We start from the raw sequence: 13951 nt of genomic DNA, 5'->3' as shown, positions 1-13951 counted from the left end.
GACTCCAATGAGAACACATGAGAGGAAGTTTCATTTTGCAAAAGAAAGAGACAACAAGGAGCTGGGAACATGGCCTAGTGGTAGAGTGCTCACCTTGCATGCACAAAGCCTGAGTTCGATTCCTCAGCACCACATGAACAGAAAAAGCCGGAAGTGGCACCGAGTGGCTCAAGTGGCAGAGTGCTAGCCTTGAGCAAAAAGAAACCAGGGACAGTGCTCAGGCCCAGAGTCCAAGACCCCAGGACTAGCAATAAACAGACAGACAGAACAGACATGTAGATATAGATATATAGAGATAGAGATAGATAGACAGATTGATGAGTAAATGAAAGTGGGTAGAGCACTAGCTTGAGCAAAAGAGCTCGGGGATAGCACCAAGGCCCTGAATTCAGTCCTATGCCCCCCCTAAAAAATTACAAATTAAAAAGGAAGCAATTCCATGAGTAATCAAGTTAGATAAAATTAAAAGTCTATTATTTATAGATTAAGCTTTTATATCAAAAGTACATTAATGCAAAACTAAGATGTAGTCTCTTGGGTCAAAACAATACCGTTTTCTTAAAGAAATAATTGACTCTTAAGAGGAAATAGTGAAACTTCTTTTTTTTATTTTAAATTTTTAGGTAACTGACCTAGGAAACAAAACTTCTGGGTCTTAATAAAATAATGTTTGCACTTTGGCTACTATTAGGTTACTTTCTAAAGTTACTAGTTATAAAATGATATTATCATTTATCATAAATATGGATATTTTATGAATTCCCTTAAATTTTTTTCAATCCCTTCCTTAGAAACAGGTTGAGCGTATTGCCTAGTTTATTCAGGTGTGCTTTTCATTCAATTCCAGGATTCCCACCTTCCCGTCACCCACGTGGGTTTGGCGGGTTATATGTGTGAAGCATGAGAATGCTGTATGGTTTGTAGAACAGCCTCCTCTTTTACCAACCACAGATTTTCATCGGTCCTTTTCGTGCAAAACACTCACAGGCTTTACCATGATCGATATCAAATTTATATCATAATGCCCGGCAAGCCAGGAACGGGAGGAGGCCAAGTCCTCTGTCCCAGCCTCTCCTCGCGTGTTAGGACCTGGGTCATAAAGATGTTGAAAGTGAAATTTTTAAATGGTCTCAATGGTACCAGGGACTTTCTTCCATCCCGTTCAAGTGTAATATAGATTTTTCCTGAAACCAGAGAGAAGATTAAAATATACACGGTTCATACTCTCAGCCAAAAATTAGTAAGATAATAATAATAAACTCTTACAGACTTATAACCTTTTCAAACACACTGTCATTTCAAACTATCTTAATCTATGTTTTCAATCTGTTTTCCTTGAGTTACTCATTGGAGCAATTCTCTGATTCTTGCTCCACGGTGATTCACCTACTTATTTCCCTTGTAGCTGGGATTATAGACACATACTACCACACTCACTTGATTTGTTAAGGAAGGGTCTTGCTAATTCTTTCTCGAGGCTGTTTTGGAACAGCTCCCCCCCCCCCCCCCCATCTCTGCCTCCTTACTAGCTGGGACTGTGATGCTTAGCACCGCTGTGGACATTCTTGAAGTCATTTGTTCTTCCATTCATCACTACACCTTTGATAAAAGATAAACCAAGAAATGCCGATGACCCTTTCAGGAAAATCCTCCTCCATATCTCTACCTGGAGCTAAAAATCTCAGATGAACAAACTCGAATCTTCTTGTAGAAGTCAGGTGAGTTAATGCAACCAGCAAGTCTGCCACAGTGTTTCTCCATTGTTTGCTTCCTCTTTGATTCCAGTATTACCATTGTTATAAGCAATGCAATCGCGTTTTGTGTATTCATTTGAGCTTTGCTCTATGCCTTGTCACTGGCAATAAAACGATAAAGAAATAAACAGTATCACATAAAATGAAGTTGGCAAAGCTTTCTAGTGACACGGATTATAGATCCAAGCTAATAAAAAGTTCCATTTTTTAAAAGACCATTGTGCCACCGGCAAAATAAATGAATACTAAATCAATGATTTACAATGGCTTGTTGTCTTACACGCTATACAACAACAAAGTTTCTGAAGAACTCCACCTCTGACCCCCCCGACTTCCTTAACTATATACACTGCCTTTTGTGTCTTTGGGCAGCATTTATATTCTGAACTAAAAATCTAGTACCCAGTAAAACATAGTGGTAACGACTTAACACATCATGGCGCCAGTTTCTCAAGTCAAACTCTCAGAAAACACACTGCACCAAATCATTAGACGGGGCCCAAGGTGGTGAGAGAGGAAAATAGTTATGCTTAGCTATCCCCCAAGTGTGGATGGACAGAAAAGTACTGAGGCAATTACTGACAAAGGCAATTACTGGATGACAGGGAATCATCGATGCTCTACTTCTTGAATGCCTCGCTAAGGCGCAAGAAAGAAGCAGCTCCCTCCAGGATGTCGCGCTGTGGGAAGCCGTGGTTGCTGGAGGAGGAAGTGCTTAGTGTTGAGTCTTCAGGTCATTTTCCTCTTTAAGGTGACTGTGGACTCCCCTCTCCAACACTCTTCCCCGTCTTTTGCTACATGCTCATGAGGTGAGCGGCTTTGCTCGCCACCTTTTCCTGCCATGATGTCCGCTTGCCACAGTCCAAAAGGATTATCTAACTGATCACAGATGGGAGCTTCCAGAGTTGGTAGCCACAATAAACACTTTCTCTCCATTAGCTGAGTGTCTCAGGCATGGAAAGCTAACTAACAAAGGCGGGGGGGGGGGGGGGGGGCGGGGGGAGGGGGATGGCAAGGCAGGAGAGGAGAGTGATGGATAACGGTGCTTCTCATATAAAAGGCTGTGTATCGATGCAGCTATCTTTACAGGAAAAAGACAAAGTGTCAGTAGGAGGCAGCACTTCCCTGCGGTCTTTTATCATCTACATTCCTATTTGTTTCTCCAATATGCTAGAGGTTTAAAAAAAAAAAAACGACGTGTAAAGTATGAAATAATTGGCAAACATACTGACAGAAAATGCAAAAACACTATTTTTCTTGAGTCTGTATAAATTAACTAAATGCTAAGTTTTTAAAAAATGAAAACAAAGATAGGAAACAACTATAACTATGTGGCTGAGCTACACCCTGCTACCTTGGCCAAATAATCGCTTATCTTCTCCAGATCTATTTTACATTAGCATATGAAGAGAGAGATGGAATTCTCCTGGTTGATTAAAAATTCACTTTAGTCCACTTAAAAATTATGCACCGGACTCAGAATCTACCTAGAAGTGATCTCAGTGGTGTGAAACAGGAACAATCCCAGTAACTAAATTCATAAGGTACTGTGGGACCCTAACTCACCAAATTTTCACGAGCCACGCACCAGAGGCTCATGCCTGTAATCCTGGCTACTCGGGAGACTGAGACTTGGAGGATCATGGTTCAAAGCCAACCCAGGCAAAAAAAAAAAAAAAAAAGGAAAAAGTATAGGAGACTCCATCTCCAAATAACCTTACAAAAAAAATCTGGCCTGGAGGCATAGATCAAGTGATAGAATGAGAGCACTAAGTTCAATCCTTATACTGGCAAAGAATGAAAAACAAAATAAACAATACAGTAAGTATTCACGAATCTTTTATCGATAGGAATAAATGATCAGATACAGCTAGAAGCGACCATTCTCTAATGTGGAAGGACTCTAAAAAATGTATGGAAAGAATCGACCCTTATGAAGATACCCTCACCACACACACACACACACACACACACACACACGCGCGCGCGCACACTCCTTCAGTGTGGACAGCAATTCGATCCCTTGCCTGTTGAAGAGAATGGAAAGGGAGAGTAGTGCAATAGTCCTCCTTTAGAACCTCCCAGTAAGCCACCAAAGCCCCGAGGTCCTCAAAAGCCTGGGGTGTCTGAGCAATCGTCGCCCGACACAGGGAGACACGAGAGACGTGACAGCTAAAACATTCTGTAGCGTGATGGAGGGGTCCGGGGGAAACAAAAGAACACTAGATAAAAACTAAAGACATCTGAATATAGTATGAGCTGTAGCTAACAGGGTAGTTAATAATGAATACTGGGGTCATTAACTGACCAATTTATCATTCTAATGGAAGAAGTTATTAATAGGGGTACATGCCAATGGTAGTTCCTCAATTTTTCTGTAAATCTCAAACTGTTCTAAGACAAAAGTGTTACGTGAACAAAAGTTTTACAAACACAATGCTATTCTGATTCTGTATAATAAAAGATACCTTCTCAAGCTAATCCCTTCTACTAAATGTGCATTTTAAGAAGAAAGCTAAATCTGATATTTCAAGTTGTATCATTCTATAGGAAACTAATTGTCATTTGATTTTTTTTAACTTTATGACAATAAACTACCTAGGCAACGCTTGACAAATACTAAACTCCATAAACATCTTTATGTGCACTGGCTTAATCACTCCACATTTTTTGTTTAATACAAATCAGGTATATTGTTTGGAAGCATATTTTAAAAATTAAGACATCCTGCTTTAAAGGTTAAATGAAAATCTGCAGCGAAGAAAACACATTTCCTCCCGTAGGTAGTTATTAATTTTATCTCCACTTTTGTAAATTGCTTCCTTTGTACTCAAACAAGACACTTTTCCCCTTTGGAGTAGATCTTGTCTACCTACTGTGTAAAGAAAATAAGAAAAAAAAAAGCAAGGCCTGCTTTCTGTTACAAAGTTCTAGTGTGCTAAATTTGTGTCACCAACAGTGTTTCTGTGGCAACAAACTGATGTGGAAAAAGTGATCGGGCCAAATACAGGAGAGAAAAGAAATTCATGCCTCCCTCTCCCTCCTCCCTCTTCTCCTAGCCAGTCCTCCCCTGGTAAAAGATGCCCCCCCCCATACCCAGGAGGGGGTAGTTAGGCCTACTGAAGGGATATTGTGCCACTCTCAATAACTAGGGTTGCAACATTATGAGAAAGAGGTATTGCACAGAATAAAGCAAAGCACATTGAAGCTCAAAGCTGCCATTTTCCACTTCATAAGAAATTATTAATGACATTGCAATGATATTTGTTTTAGTCGATTATGTTTTCCTATTCGCCATGACCTTGTGTTTAATATGCTGTCACAGCAAAAGTGAAGAGTTAGTGACAGAAGGGAAAAAAGAAGTGAGTCATTCAAGCGCATTCAAGGAACAGCTTGCAAAAACAAACCGTAAGACTCCATGGGGCCTAACTTCTTCAGAAAAAAATCATAGGTGAACAGGTAAACATACAGCCACCTATAAAAGCACAACCACCTATAAAAATCCACCTATACCAACACACACGTAACTCAATTCTCTCCTCGGCGCTTTGCAAAGCCCGATCCTACATTTGCATTGCCCTCATTCACTTAACAAAGTAGTTGATCATTCTGACTGGAGGATTAAAGTTTTTTTAGCGAGGTTTCCAGCCACGGGCAAGAACCAACATAAAGCTAAAGATGTGCGAAATGAAATTATCAGTCACAGGCCTGACGAGTTTCCGATCTACTTACTACAGCCCTTTCCCCTTCCTGTGGCACCCCCACGATGACTGGGGCCTGGCAGAGTCAAACAGCACGTGGAGTCGCGGGAAGAGGCATTAGACTTTGCCCGGCCTCTTCACCTGGTCCATGGGCCCAGTCCATCGATGGGCTGTTAACGCCTCAGCCACTACAAGCCCTTAGGAAAGAATACCGAGTGGCTGATTAAAGGCTCTGCGTGCCAATCCACACAAACCACAGATGAAAACGTGTCACCGTCTATCACCCAGAAAGGCAGCTCTCAAGTAGAACTGTCAGCTCGAAATAACTAGACATTCGTATCTGTGGGATCTCTTCCGCTGTTATCAAATTGTGCTGCTCCCTATTCTAAATACATATGAAGAAAATTTAAAAAAAAAACATCTAAACTGACTTTATGCCTAACACATAATGACACGAAAGGAAACCAAAGGAATGAGAAAAGATACCAGGAAGTCGGGGCTTCTTAGACAAGCTTATCTGAATGGTTTGGGGATTTCCTTTCCCTAGAATTAGAAAGCTAGCCAGCCAACTTTCCAGAAAAGAGGGAAATGAAGGGAAAGAGAGCCATCTGGGGTGGGGTGGGGCGGGGGGAGGAAGTAGAGAATGAAGAGAAGGGGCTTCGGGAACTCAAGTCAACCAAGGTAAGGAAACGGAGCTCGAATAACCGCGGAGGATTCAAAGAGCAAAGGCAGGTGCGCTCCACGCGTGTCCACGCTAACCCTCCCCTCCTGCCTGTCTCTCATTTCCTCTCTAATATCCACACTTCCAATCACTCCTTCACCGAGGAATCCGCCTTTCCCTAAAACGCCTTTTTATGCCAACATTGGCATTTTATTAATTACCCAAGGCAAGTTTCCATTTACGTTTTTCACTTGAAGATTGTACCAGGGCTTATGTTTCTAAAAAAAAAAAAAAAAAAAGGAACATAATTTTAAATATGTATAAATATACCTGCTATGCATGTACATGTATAGTATTGTTATCAGAGTTACAATTTCTGTAAGATAATTTCGGATAAAAAAATTATGCGCTTTACAGTTTTCATTCTAAAAATTCTATTACTAAGATAGAATTTTGTTTTAATTATGGGCTTGGGGTAGAAGGCGTGCTGAAAGCCCTGGGGTGACTGGGTTCCGTTGGTAGCACTTCAAAAACATGAATCCAACATCAGCAATAGAAGGACACTGTGGCTGGGCCAGCTCCTGGGGCCACCCCTGCTCCCATACAGCCAGGCCTTCCCTGAGCTTCCTCCATCTGACCCCCTTCCAGCACGGGCCCACCGTTGGAACCGCCTACTCAGCCACAGGACTCCATATCTGCCTGCCCACTGCTCAGTTCTTCCTCATCCATCAACGAAATAGCAACCGCTCGCCCTCCCTTCTATCGCTGTCTATACTGCAGTCGGGCTACTGGCGTACTTGCCTATGCTGTTTGGGCCCACTCCTGTGTAAAGGCCGGAACGACTCATGACCACATAGCCAGCATCTGGAAGAGCATTGGCTCCCACGGGCCCAAATCTTCGGTGAGCCTTGAACTCAGCTCTGCCCTGTGTGTAAGGATTACCCTGCGGTGTTGACCTCGGAGAGAAGGCTAACCTGGACGGTCAGAAATTCGAATCCCCAGGCCTCCTGGAAATGCTTTGGGATAGACAGAAGATCAAGGAGTGTGGGGAGAGGCCCAGGATGAAAGCTGCGGCTTTGGCAGCACGAATACACAACGCTGCTTTCCAAGGCCAAGCGCGCTGAAGGGCTGCCCCCTGGGCTCCTCTTCCTCCTCCCCACCCCGTCCTCACGGCGTGGCCTGCGGAAAATGTGCTCAGATGTCTGATCCACTTCATTCAGACCAACTTGTTCAGACCTGCCATCAGGGCTGACGGAAACAGAACGGTAAGTGAAGTGTCGTACCCACTTCGTCCACGTCGACGGTGATCCATCCTGGTGAAGCGCAGACACTGAGAGGAGGCTGCCAACGACACCTGTCTTTCCAGCGAGGTGGACAGCAAGGACATTTCTGAAGGACACAGTAAGCTGGTAAAAAACAGAAACTCAGATACTAAAGGCTCACAGCCAATGACTAACCGTCCCCTGAGGTGACCCCAGGGCAGGGCGTGGGATTGGGGCTACCTTGGACAGCCACGGTCCCTCGGCTCCCCCGGCCGTGAGCCTTCGTGTAGGCAATTGAGAATCTTCCTAGCCAAAGCCGAAGGTAAAATTCATCTTAATTCATCCGAAAGCACACTCGTGGCTCAGGCTTCGTCCCGCTCTGCCCCTCGCCAGCATCATCAAGTCCTTCCTCGTCGCCTCCTCCTGAAGGGCGTTCTTCCATAAGTCAGCCTTCCCACCTACCAAGACAGCACCGCTCGTCTTTCCAAGTGAAGCTACTGGCTTCCACATAAAGAAGGTGAAATCGGAATCCATCTGCTTCGTTTTAAGGCGATGGGAATGCGCTGCTTTTGAGTAGGTCCTTAGACGTCTCAAGAGGTCGCGTGCAAAGGTCAGATTTTCCTCCCTGCATTTGGTAAGCCTGTCTGGGCCATGACACCATGGTAAAGGAAAACAGATGTGCTCTATTCCATTGAACAACTGCATGGTTCTGTGCTACTTTCTCCTGCAGCTCCATTCTGCTAAGGAAATGGGCTAGGTTGGTCTTCTATAACTGGTAGATTTGCTTTCCTTTGTTCTTGTCCTTCTAGCACGAAAAGGTTGACACTGGAAGTTTAAGAGAAGGATATATTCTAGCTAAGCCCGAGTGTTTTGTTCTCGTTTTAATTTTTTGTTTGTCTTGTGAAGTTGGTCTTGTGTATTTGATGGATTTTTAAGAGAACTCTTTTTCATAGTTTCTATTATAACTCCATATTGGTTATAGTCGATTAAGAATTTAATCTGTCTCCTGCATTTTATTAGCAAACCGTGTGAATTATCTTCCCAATATGCAGGCTTGCTTCTGTCTGGTCAGTTATTTCCCTTAGGAATTATAAAGCCTCTTGAGAACTTACTCAATTGCTTTTTTTATTTTTAGTTCACATTTTTAGTAATAACATTATTAAAAACTTCACTGATGGCATAGTATTTATTATATTCTCTTGAGTGCATTTATTTACTTGATTTATATGCTGCTTTCTCTGGGAGCAGTTAGATTTATATTTTAGTCAGTCTTCTGTTTTCACACATTATGTTAGAAACACTCACTGCTTTAATTAAAGTGACACCAGAAGGTGGCTATACCTTTTCTGGAGAATAATTTTTTTTTCTTTATTGCTAACAATAATCCAAAACTTACTAACAACCACAACAAAATATGCATTCCTTACCATGTATCTGGTCCCAAACAATATGATTATTAGTGTACTTTCTTTTTCAAATTACCATCAACCATGTAGCTTTATTTAATATATTTTTGCTTCTCTGTTCATCCTGTAAACTTCTAGTTATAACTATATATTTTTCCTATGTATTCAGTGTTCTTACTAGTAGACAAATTCATATTTTTTTTACTCTTCTCAGTTTCTTAAAAATAAATTCAAGATAACAACCAAACCATTAAGACTTCTGGAGAAGACAGAGCCTGGCAGGAACACTACTCCTCCTATTAAGTCAGATGTCACTAGAAGAGCAGTCCCAGTTTGGAGTCTGGAAACACTTCACAAATAGATCGCTGCCACACCAAAGAAGACAGACATTCCGAGGTCTTATCACCTCAGAATTTGCTGAAGGAACCGACACTTTTCTGTGGAAGAAAATTGGATTTCTCTGTGTGTGTGCCCAAAGACTGGGATAAGAACCAGTCAGCGTGAGCTTCGAGAAGATGGCCTTCCCTCCCATGTGGGAAATGAGAGCCTTTAGAGGAGGCCATTTTCCTGTTACAGGGGAACACTGACCAAAGGCAGGGCAGCTATGGAAGAGACTGCAGACGTGAATTCTCAATGAGCTGCGAAGGTTGCCTAGAAGACGTCAAGATCTCTTACCTCTTGCGTCGTACAGAATGAAGATGAATGCCCACGGCATGTTTATTACAGGCGCCGTGTGAAGCCCTTCCACTGAATCAGCACCTTCAGGAGGCGAGTGCGACCCACAAGCATTCCTACGGAGTAGGGAAGGAGGCAATGGCTCAGACACTGGGCCTTAGAGGCCTCAGCCATCCTCCCCCACCAGGACTGACCGGATGCGCAAAAACATCAGGAAATGATCCGTCTCGGCCAGATCCCACAGCAACAGCAGGAGGTCTTCTTTGCATGTAGACTCTTTTATGGCTTCAGTATAGGTCAGTAGTCAAGGCGATGCGACATGAAGAAACCACATGCATGTTCTCATTCACGACTCGTGTTCACCCTGCATTGGCTCCAGGCTCTGCCTTTGCTTCTCCTGACCCTGGATCTAGGGGGACAGAGCAGCCTCCATCTCAAAAGTGGTCAGTAGCCAACAAGAAGGAAATGGCAAGCTCTGGAAGGTGGCATCGGGTAGATAAATGCTCCAGTAGAGAACGGGCATGGTTACCACTTTTGCCTACTACTCACTGGTCAGAATTAGCCACATGGCTACTCTGCTGTCAGGCTGCAGAAATCCCTGCCACCGCTCAGAAGGCAGGATGCATTTGGTGGTGGGAAGAATGACCACCACACCGCCGCTACAAAGTTTCTCAAATGTTCTCTCAATGAAAAGTTTCTCAAAAGCTTTTCCTAAAATATTTATGAGGTAGCATTTCTTATAGCAACAATACATCTATGGCATTTTCTTTTATTTCCCCTTTGTTTTCTTTCATAGTATGTATATCTCTTACCAAAGCATCTTATTTCCTAACATGAGCAAAAACGATTAAGGTATAAATTTCTATAAGAATATGATAATGTGTATTCACTTCCAAAACAGCCTCCTGAACGGTGATAATTAGGCAATTTTGATATATAGTCTGCGGGAAGGAAAGACTGAATTTATGCTAATCCCTACTATGTTAATAAGGGACATCCATTTTTATTAAGGTGTCTTGTGGTCATTTACAGATCATGTAAGTCACTGAATGAGCCCTACTTTCAAAAACAACTTAACAAACATATGGTGTGTTTAGGACACAATGGATTTTCAGTTGTTCCATTTGCAATGGTAGTGCATGAAGATAAAAGCCATGCTACTCTTGAAGTATCCAGTGAGAAAGCAAAGGCTATGCTGCGTAAAAACAATGGGTTTTTGCAATGGCTAATTGTTTTTGTTCAGTTATCTAGGTTAAGGGATACCAGCTAGCTGGAAAACAATATTTCCACCAGGAGAAATAGTATTCCACACCAGGGGTGTGTCATTGAGGTTGTTTCTGGAGAGATCAGTAGCTGAATGCATAGAATGTGTCAAGAATGTGTGTCCTCACACATACAAACATCGTCTGGCACTGAGGGCCAACGTGGAACAAGACAGCAGAGGCGCCGTCTCTTCTTGACGTGTCCCTTGGACATCAGAACTCCTGGTTCTCAGACTCTGCAGCTCTCCAAACACCTAAAGCAATCTTTCTTACACTCGGAGCTCTCCGTGTTTTTAGGCATTTGGATTGACCTGGATTACCCCACTTCTGAGTCTCAACTTGCAAAGGCTGGTACAGGGCTTCTTGCTTTCCATCATCGAGTGAACCAGCTCCCCATACCCAATCCCCTCTGGCAAGTCTACATTAGTTCTATTGGTTCTGTTTCCTACTGAACAGTAGAGTCCTTTAGCTGTCTGTCTGTCCTAGTCCACCCTTCCTTCTCTCTAAACTCTCCAGACTTTAAGACAAGCTAGAGCTACGAGTCCTTGCTGTGTCATGAACCTATTTATATAAGCAAGCGCTTCAAAGTTCAGACATAACTGTAGCTGTGGTTTTAAGACCTCTGGCTTTTCTGTATACACCTTCAGCTCTATGGACACCCTGTGGAAGTTTGTTTCTCCACAGCACCAGAAGAGTGAATTTCTTTGGATATCTGAGCAGCCATAACTATCTCCATTCAAGTTCATTTCCCCCACATCTTTCTTCATTCAGATACAGGGCTTCAGCACTTCCTTCTCAGTAAGGTAGCTTAGTCAACTTGAAAATTATTCCACTTTATACAAATGAGTGTGTGTGTGTGTGTGTGTGTGTGTGTGTGTGTGTGCCAGTCCTAGGGCTTGAACCCGGGGACTGGGTGCTGTCACTGAGCTTTTTTGCTCAAATCTAGCTCTCTACCACTTGTGCCACAGATCAACTTCTGGATTTTGGGTGGTTACTTGGAGACAAACCTCAATCCTCAGATCTCAGCCTCCTGAGTAGCTAGGATTACAAGTGTGAGCCACCAGTGTCTGGCACAAATGAATGTTTAAAACAGAGATTCATTCTTGTGTTAGAAAAAAGAGTCTAGAATGTGAAACCAAGAAAAACTTTCATTTTAATATGAGCTTTTAGGCTAATTGTTCAAGATGGAAATTTTTGGAATTGGGGGCACCTTTCTTGATGAAGAACTGAGGGCCTTTCTCTTAAAAGTCACCTCCATCTTAGTACCTGGCAGTTTAAACGAGGAAATACAGTGGGAGGGAAGATAGCTATGACAATTTTGTGCACCAGCGCTGCAACCTTGGATCTTTATGCTCGTTCTCTTTGATGAGCTAACATGGCTGTCAGACTTTCCTAGTAACCACGCTCCTCTTGACACGTTTTAAAGGGCAGAGTACTTGCATCTTGTGGATGTAATAAGTCATTTTCTTTCTTCTGACTCCTAGGAAGCTTTATTTTTTTTTTTTTTTTAAGAAAAGAGGTGACTCTTCCCGTGCTGTTTGGAAGGCTGCGAGTTCTGCTTCCTCTCCAGGGCGGGAGCTGGGGGTCTCCCTGACACAGCACATCGACGGGCTTCCTTACTCTCTGCACACTGACAGTGCTCTTCTGTGTATCCAGGTGTGGTATACTCTGTATATTAGCCAAAGGAATTTCCTCTGCTCCATTGGAAGCTACGTCTCAAGCACAATCATCCAACTTAATAAAGTCTCTCACAAATTACAAGGTGCTAATGTTAATGGGGGGAGGAGGCCAACAATAATTTGTTCCCATTTACCAAAAGAGACTCAATAACATTTGACTAAACAGAGAGGGGGGAAAAAAAACCCTCACTGGCTGAAGCTCTAGAAAATTCTACACGCCTCTGTGCAGGACAGACATATATATGCAGAAGAAAGGGTTAAAAAAAATTTAACCTCTTCTAGCATGAAGATGGAGACAAATCCCAAGTCAAAAATGCATTTCCCAAACAGAAGAGGCAAACATAAGAAAACTGACATAAAATGAGCATGTAACCATTAGAGAGACATTATTATTCCAACCCATTTCCCCCACAATGCAACACCAGCCTTCTCTACAGAGACACTGTGGTCTTCCTATCCTCTCAAACTTGAGGTGGCCTCTTCCTATGCTAGATACGCCAAATCTAGGGAGACAATATTGAAAACACCAACACAGTTCTGCCCGCTCAGATTAAGGTAGATTGCAAAATTAAAGTAAAAACTGATTGCTAAGCATATGGTAATGTAAGAAGAGAACAGGACAGAATGCTGAAGACCCTCAGATACAGGGAGACAGTTAGAAAGGAAGACAAGGGGGAAGGAAGAGGGGAATACGAGTGCTTAAAGTCCAGGGCTTTGGATAAGTCGCCATCAAATATGCCATGCTGGTTCACAAGAACAAATTAAAATAAACAGTAGCTTAAAAGAAAAAGAGAGGGCAAGCATCAAAGACCAACCAGACTAGACCTTGAGGAACATGAGACCGGGCCACAGGATAGTTCAATTCTAGGGCCTTGGATCTGTGACATGATGGGTGGAGCCTGGCTAGAATCAAGGGAAGTAACAATTACGAAGAGTCCCAGAAAGCTTCTATTCTCTCACAAAGGAACAGGTGAGGAGACCTGTCCACCTCCATCACAGCTCTGAGAAGGGCATATATAGTAGCCTCTCTGAAGAATTGCACACATCATCATTGTTTCCATAAGTCTGGATTCAAACAGCATTGGTTAGGATCGTTCCTTCAGGTCTCTACAGAATATACAAAGGCCGCTACGTGGGGTGGCTCAGGCCAGGAAGTCCAGCTACACAAGAGACAGAGGTAAGAAGATGGCAGTCTAAGACCAGCCCCAGCAAGAAGCACGAGAGCCTATCTGAAAACCGTCGAAAGAAAAAAAGGTCTGGAGTCACAGTTTCGAGAGGTAGTGGGCCTGCCTGGCAGGCCCCAAGATACAGATGAATTTTAGCTACAAATCTGCTCACACTGGGAAACAAACAGCAACCCGAGAAAACAATCCACCGTGAGCGAGTCAAAGCAAACAAACCATCCAAAGACGTAGAACATCTGTGCATCTGACAGGCGATTGCCTGGACACATTACAAATAACTGCACAGGAGGCCTAAAGAGATAATGCAATGGGAGTGAAATGCAAGAAAGAGGCAGGAAGTACTCAGATTGACCGTGTACCCCAGGCT

This window comes from Perognathus longimembris, chromosome 24 (genome assembly GCF_023159225.1).
Source record: "Perognathus longimembris pacificus isolate PPM17 chromosome 24, ASM2315922v1, whole genome shotgun sequence".
Taxonomy (NCBI): Eukaryota; Metazoa; Chordata; class Mammalia; order Rodentia; family Heteromyidae; genus Perognathus; species Perognathus longimembris.
Note: the sequence above shows the minus strand (reverse complement) of the source record.